Consider the following 6,272-nt stretch of genomic DNA (forward strand, 5'->3'; position numbering starts at 1 on the left):
AACCCTAACTATTTTGAAAATCACTCCTACATTCTTCCAACATTGAAAGCAAACCCTAACTACCGGCAAGTAAAGAGAAAATCATAATTATCGAAATGAAAACCCTAGCTACTAATTAACCACCTAGCTACTAATTAACCAAATACCTGAGCATTGATCAAGAAAATGTAAAAATAGTCTTTGAAAAACAAAGGAGTTGAGATCCTAATCATTCCATACACTGTAAAATCCTCTCACACTCCATGCACAAGGAAACAACCGAGTCTAATGTTATCCCGCATTAGCTCCTATTGCAAACTATCTTTGTATATAAATAATAAAAAAAAAATTCCAAATCTATTAACTGTGCAATAAAAATACCTTTACTCAAATTATATACTTAACTAATACACTCTCAACCTAGAAATAACCAACTGCCACATCTCAAAAGAATACCCTCTTCAAAAAAAATAACCAAGTGTCACATGTCAAACGAATACCCTCTTCAAAATACCATTTTTCATGAATCTCTTTCATGAGGCTCTGTTGAATTTGAATCCGCATAAAATTTGAAATATAATTATATGACAAGTCCCTTCATAACCAATCCTCAAAATGACATGAGTCTCTATTGAATTTGAATCTGCATAAAAGCTGAAATATAATTATATGACAAGTCACTTCATAACCAATCCTCAAAATGAAGCTACATAAAAATAGTTTAATAATTATATTATTTTCAAAATTCCAAACTTAAATTCTGGTGAAACTGGTACTTATAAAAAAATGCAATGCCATAAAAAAGAGAGAGTATATTTAGATCTGAAACTGAAAACTGAAACTGAACATGTGTTGTAAAAGCCCGTGTGCCAAATCAAATCTAAACCAGAGAGGTTGGGTAGCAGCTAGTCCCTGCTTTGAGTGGGAAGCGGGGCTTGAGCTCATTGTTTATGCCTAATGAAGAAAACAGTGTTGTGACCAACGCATGATGAAAGACCAGTCTGGACACGTTTGTTCAACGAGAGTCTGACTGCCTTTGTTTAGTGAAAATCCGGGCTGCCTTGCCTTGCAATTGACCCACCAAAATAACTAAATAGGAGTATGGTCCCCACGAACCAACGGTTCCTTGGGAGCGAGTGACCCACCCTTGTGTAAATGTACACCAAAATAACTAAATAGGTGTATGGTCCCCACGACCCAACGGTTCCTTCGAAGTGATTGACCCACCATCGTGCAAATGTATTTCTTGCCTCCGGTACCCCGATCTCAGTTGACCCTCGTCCGATCCAGCAAGGTACCCCGATCTCAGTTGACCCTCTTCCGATCCAGCAAGAAGTAAGACGACCAGCTGCAATTTCTAACCGCAGCCCAAAACCATATAGTAAGACGACCAGCCCTTCCATCTAACAATTTCTAATCGTGCCCCAAATAAAGGGCAGGGTGTGATCTATTTCTTGGTAATAAAAGGTTGCTTATGTAAATCCGATTGAAGTGGTGAATCCGGGAGGTATTTGCTTCTGTGCATAATTGCAGGTAATGTATGCAGATGTATTGGATACAGGCCCATTGCCGATGCCTGCAAAAGCTTTGCGGGAGATGTTGATTTGGAGGACTTGGGTCTCAACTCGTTTTGGAAAAATAATGGAGAAGAGCGTTTCTAGACTAGACCATCCAGCTTGGAGGAGATATGGACAACTTTAAAACTCAAAAAAGATGGCAGTGAAGATCTTGAACATAAGCTGGTTGTAGGAAATACAAGTGCTAGAATCTACAAGGGAATGAAACCTAAAGTATTTATTGATATCAGCAATATCCCAGAGCTACAGGTTATCAACAGACTGGATTCTGTGATTGAGGTTGGAGCAGCAGTAACAGAGCTACAGGTTATCAACAGACTGGATTCTGCGATTGAGGTTGGAGCAGCAGTAACAATTGCCAAGCTTATCAAAGCTTTAGAGGATAGAAAAACCGTTGATACTGGTGTATCGGATCAGGGTAAGGTGAGTTATAACAAAAAAATAGTATTGAAGGCATTGTCGATCACCTGGAAAAGGTTGCTTATGTATTCATTATAAATACAACAAGTATTGGTGGTAACGTAGTTATGGTCCAAAAGATGTCAAAACTTGGTGGTAATGGTCCAAAAGATGTCATTTGATTCAGATGTTGCGACCATTCTACTGGGAGTTGGTGCATATGTCAAAATTATTTCAGCTAAATATTGCAAGTATTCTTCCAGTGCTTGATGGCTTAGCAACTCTGCAACAGGGTAAGGATATCTATGATTTCACGGTGAGAAGTGGGTTTGAATCCGATACTTTTGTAGTAAATGCATTTCTCGATCTATATATGAATTTGGGAAGTGTTGAGGATGCACGTCAGGTATTTGATAAGATTACTCGAAGAGAAGTTTCATGGAATCTGATGATCGCTAGTTATTCTCGGAATGGGCAATGTGTCCAAGCTTTGGAATTTTTTAAACAAATGCAACTGGCAGGTGTAAAGCCAAGCGTGATGACATGGAACTCTATCATTACAGGATATTCCCAGAATGGCCATTATGAGGAAGCCTTCAAATCCTTCAGTGAAATGCAGCTGGCGGGTATAAAGCCTAACTCAATCAGCTTGACAAGCCTTCTCTTGGCATGTAGCAATAACGCAGCTCTGCAAGAAGGTAAACATATACAAAATTACATAATAAAAAGTGGGTAGGAATCAGATGACTTTGTGGTGAGTGCCCTTCTATACATTTACACAGAAACAAAATAAAGAAATCCACAAATAACAACCACATAAAAATACAATACTTCATGGCATGACGACTCAATTTATAATAAGGCTTTCTCGTCTTTTGATCCGCTCTAAAGGTCACAGAGCTTTTACCAAGCAGTAGTAATAAGCCCTTTCTTGATTTACTATTTAACCATTTTTATAGTAACATTTTATTGCTCTTTGCATTTACTAACCATTAGAGCTGCACCACAACTAATTTAAGGGAATTTTGATAAGTGCTCAGATCTGCGTGCGACTTGTGACCTATGTGTGCTTTCCTAGGTCACGTGTGTCTCCTGAAATAGCTCAAGGGAGAGGAAAATAGTTTTGGCACTCTTTCGCCAAATGCAGCTGGAAAGTGTGACACCAAATTCAGTCACAATTGCTAGTGTTCTCCCTGCATCTACCCAATTAGCAGCTCTGCATCATGGCAAAGAGATTCATGGTTATATACTTAAAATTGAACCAGAGTTGGATGTTTTTGTCGGAAACAGCCTCATAGACATGTATGCTAAATGTGGCAGCATACAAAATGCATATCACGTCTTCAACAAAATGTCTGTAAGAGATGTAGTTTCATGGAATGCGATGATTAGAGGGTATGCAATGCACGGGCATGGTGAAGGGGCATTATTGATTTTCCACCAAATGCAACAGGCAGGTATGAGTCCTAATAATATAACATTTGTCGGTGTCCTCTCTGCATGCAACCATGCAGGCCTGGTGGATGAAGGATGGCAACATTTTCACAGCATGCGTCAAGACTTTCACATTGAACCAAACAATGAACACTATGCTTGTATGGTTGACCTTCTTGGCCGCTCTGGGAACTTCAATGAGGTGCAGGATTTGATTAGCAAAATGCCAGTAGAACCTAGTACCTGTGGGGTGCTTTGCTTGGTGCATGCAATATCTATTCTAATGTGGAGCTGGGCAAATTCACTGTCGAACATCTCTTCAAGTTAGAGATAGTTATTCAGTGAAAGAAGATAAGGACAACGATACCACTGGAGTTTATGGCGAATTGTTGTTCAAGACATATAGAGCAGCCTGTCGTCCCCTTGGCAACGCAGTGTCTTATGTTAATGCTGCCTTCTTGGCTCGAATTTCGTGCAATAAGCCTGTGATAACCGCCCTTGGATTCACCGCCCTTGGATTCACAGTGAGGCACCTGTAAGCCATGCAGAGATTGTAAGTGACAAAAGTGCTTTGTCTAACCAAAATTATAAACTACTAACTTCATGCGCCATGTGGACCCCACATGAAGGCCACGCGCCTTACTACTCAGTTCCCCAAAACAACCATGCAAGACATGGAGGATGCCACGTGATTACTTGGAGTCTCCCTGTTGAGCTTGATTACCTCGATTTTGATCGATCCCTACCATTGAATTTTCTTTATGCCTTGCAATTGAAATCTGCAATTGAATATCGTATCTACAAATATTCAGTAGTAATCTTAAGAATCAGTGCAGTATACTTTCAGTAGTAATCTTCAGTAGTAATCTTAAGAATCAGTGCAGTATACTTTCTTGCAGGAGGGTAGTGAATAGTGGCATTCATACTTGGTTGCAGGAGGATAGTCAATAGCGGCATTCATGCACAGGGAAAATGGCTCCAGAAGAGAACTTGCATACAAGATGGGTATTCGCTACCGGTTATTCCTGAAGGCGTGAAAGTGAAATGAGGATTGTTTCCTTCCTGTTCGTGCAAGTAACCAGCAGAAACCCGCATTTCTAAACTGATCCACTAAGAATCGAAGGTTATCCCTGCTCTCTCTCTTTGTTCGAGCAAGCAACTTCGAGGCACGGCTTCGCCTTTCTTCCATGCCCTCTCTTTGGTCAAGGAAGCAACTTCGAGGCACGGCTTCGTCTTTCTTACATGCCCTAACTACTGGTTAATTGGTCAAGTGACTCAAGAACACAGGTCTCTTTACCAAGAGCAAATGAAAGATTGTACACAGGTCTCTGCCCGATTAGCCCTCTAAAGGCTATGCCCTCGCTTTGGTTCCTGCTCTAAACCGGCCCATCGACGCCTACCTGGATTGACTAGCGGTAAAGACTCCTGTCATTGACAACACAGGTGTTTGTCAATGAGGTGTGGTTCTGCTGCGCCAGGCAACAAATGGACAGCACAGGTGTTTGTCAATAAGGTGTGGTTCTGGTGCACCAGGCAACAAATGGCAGGGCTAAGAAAATGGTGAGATTACGCTGGACTTAAAAGAGAACTTGCATACGATATGGGTATTGGCTACCACAACGGTTTCTCAAAACTCATGATCTTCTCTTTGCCAGCGGACCTTCATCTGAGGTAAAACAAGAAACATTTCTCAGCGTACTCTGTAGCCACGACGTTTGCTTAGTATTCAATTCGAGTCCGTCAAAAGTTGAAAGGAATAGATTTAAGATTGTGAATAATATTGTCGTTCTAGTGGATGAGAGTGAGGAGAGTATGCGCCTCCGTGAATGAGATGTTTGAAACTGCTCTGCAACTTTGTTCATACCAAGCAGCTATCTTCAGACTTCGCGAGAAGCAGGTTTTTTCATATTTCTGAAGAAACCAAGCTAATGCCTCTTGCAGCAAAAGGAAAAAGGAAAATAGACAGAAGCTAGCTAATGCCTCCTGCAGCAAAAGGAAAATGGAAAATAGACAGAAGCTAGAAAATGTTGGAAAATAGACAGAAGCTGGAAAATGTTGGGGAAGACAGGTATTACTCTTCATGAATCATAAACGTCTTCATGAATCATAAACGTAAGGTCTGTGTTGCTCTTATTAGAAAATATATAAACGTAACGTCTGTGTTGCTCTTATTAGAAAATATTTGCAGAATCAAAGCATTAGAGAATCAAAACATTAGAGCAAATTCTTGTTTGAGAAATCTGCAAAAAGATCGGCTGAGACTTGTTTGAGAAATGAGAAATCTGCAAAAAGATCGGCTGAGATAGAGGGATGGAGGGATGGCTGCCATAAGGTTGGCTGAGATAGAGGGAAGGCTGCCATATAGTCTTTGAGAAATCTGCAAAAAGTGTTTGAGAAATCTGCAAAAAGGTGAGCCCTGATAGAGTCTTTGGAATGCTGACCATATAGTCTTTAGTCTTTAGAATTGAAGAAGAACTAAAGACAAGTCTTTAGAATTGAAGAAGAACTGAAGACAAGTGGCCACAGTCTTCAGAATTGAAGACAAGTGGCTACTGTCATGCAAAATTTTTGTTACTGCCATGCAAAGTTGTTTTCAAAATTCTTGTTACTGCCATGCAAAGTTTTTTTCAAAATTCGTGTTACTGCCATGCAAAGTTGTTTTCAATATGTGTGATGTCTACAATCTTGTAACCTCTTATTTTTCCAAATATGAATTTGTAACTTCTTATTTTTCCAAACATGAAATGTTTGAACTTGTTTCTGTTATGAAACCAGCTCACAAAAAGATAGAAAAGAGAGATCCACGCCTTAGAATTCAGCCTCTTCGAGGGGGCAACCTCCTTTACATTACATAAATGAACAATTCTTGGATGATACAAATGA

At 40.0% G+C, this 6,272-nt stretch overlaps 1 pseudogene; it reads left to right on the plus strand.

Annotated features, from left to right (window-relative positions):
- Window positions 1-3,096: 3,096 nt before the first annotated feature.
- Window positions 3,097-3,717, plus strand: LOC149167383 (pentatricopeptide repeat-containing protein At1g06140, mitochondrial pseudogene; annotated as a pseudogene).
- Window positions 3,718-6,272: the final 2,555 nt, after the last annotated feature.

Source organism: Pinus tabuliformis, chromosome 5_1, assembly GCF_031772625.1.
Source record: "Pinus tabuliformis cultivar Carrire ecotype Pingquan chromosome 5_1, CPIR1, whole genome shotgun sequence".
NCBI classification, from domain to species: Eukaryota; Viridiplantae; Streptophyta; class Pinopsida; order Pinales; family Pinaceae; genus Pinus; species Pinus tabuliformis.